Raw genomic sequence first — 1691 nt, forward strand, 5'->3', positions numbered from 1 at the left:
TTAGGATGAGAGGTTGGGGAGTGTGTGGGAAATACCTTCTTGTTGTTCCATATTTGTTTGTTCTTCTTATCTATCCTCTTGATTTTCTTGTGGTGCATTCTCTTGATCTCTTTTGATGATTTTTCTGTAATTCTCCATCTGCATCATCATTAACAACTCTTTTCTCTGCAGAGGAGGGGTTAGATTCATCAAATGTAACATGCATGGATTCTTCCACAACTAAAGTTCTTTTGTTATAAACTCTATAAGCTTTGCTTGAGTTTGAATACCCGAGAAAGATGCCAACATCAGATTTTGGATAAAATTTACCTAGATTATCTTTTGTATTTAAAATAAAACATTTGCATCCAAAAACTTTGAAATAACTAATGTTGGGTCTTCTATCTTTCCAAAGCTCATAGGGAGTTTTATTGAGATGAGGTCTAATCAACATCCGATTTAAAACAAAACAAGCGGTGTTGACGGCTTCAGCCCAAAAATATTTTGGTAATGCATTTTCATTTAACATGGTCCTAGCCATTTCATGAATAGACCTATTCTTTCTCTCAACAACTCCATTTTGTTGTGGAGTCCTCGGTGATGAAAATTGATGCTCAATGCCAAAATCATTACAAAAATTTTCAAATGCATGATTTTCAAACTCTCCACCATGATCACTTCTAATACAAGTAATAGAATAACCCTTTTTCATTTTGAACCTTTTTACAAAAAATTCTAAATGCATCAATGGCATCATCCTTATTAGCTAAGAATAATACCCATGTGTATCTAGAATAATCATCTACAATTACAAATGCATAAAATTTGCCACTTAAACTAGCATATCTAGAAGGTTCAAACAAATCTATGTGAAGTAATTGAAGAGGTTTTAAAGTAGAGATATGATTCTTGTTTTATAAAGAGGTTTTGATTTGTTTTCCAAATTGACAAGTTTCACAAATTCTATCCTTTTGAAAACTAATTTTTGGAAGACCTTTAACTAAATCATTTTTCGAAATTTTTGAAATTAAATCCATGCTTGCATGTCCTAGTCTTCTATGCCATAACCAACCATCATCATGCAATGCCGAAAAAAATTTATCATGAGTAGATGCACACTCTATATCAATCGTGTAAACATTGCCACATCTATTTCTCATACACAAAATTTTCCCATCACATGCATTCTCAATACCACATCTTGATTTATCAAAAGCAACTTTATAACCTTTGTCACATAGTTGACTAATGCTAATTAAATTGTGTTTCAAATTTTCAACCAAACACACATTTTCAATTAGAGTTGAAGAAACTTTACCAACATTACCAATTCCGAGAATTTTTCCTTTTGAGTTATCTCCAAAGGATACATCTCCACTATTTTTTATTTTAGTGAAACTTGAGAACCATGCATAGTTTCCGGTTATATGCCTAGAACATTCGCTATCCAAGTACCATTTATTTTTCTTTTTCTTCAAGCCCTGTAAAGAAAATCTTATGTCTTAGGTACCCAAACCTTTTTGGGTCCTTGAGCGTTAGCAACGGTTCCTTTTGGAATCCAAATACATTTGACACCATACTATGCATTCCTTTTCACGGGACATCTATATTTCATGTGACCATTTTGATTACAATAATGACAAACAATCTTATGATCACTTGTGGAGGTAGCTTTAACAAAATAATTCTTATAATACTTTTGCTTCAAGTTA

The sequence above is a fragment of the Citrus clementina genome, unplaced genomic scaffold (genome assembly GCF_000493195.1).
Source record: "Citrus clementina cultivar Clemenules unplaced genomic scaffold, Citrus_clementina_v1.0 scaffold_6, whole genome shotgun sequence".
Lineage (NCBI taxonomy): Eukaryota > Viridiplantae > Streptophyta > Magnoliopsida > Sapindales > Rutaceae > Citrus > Citrus x clementina.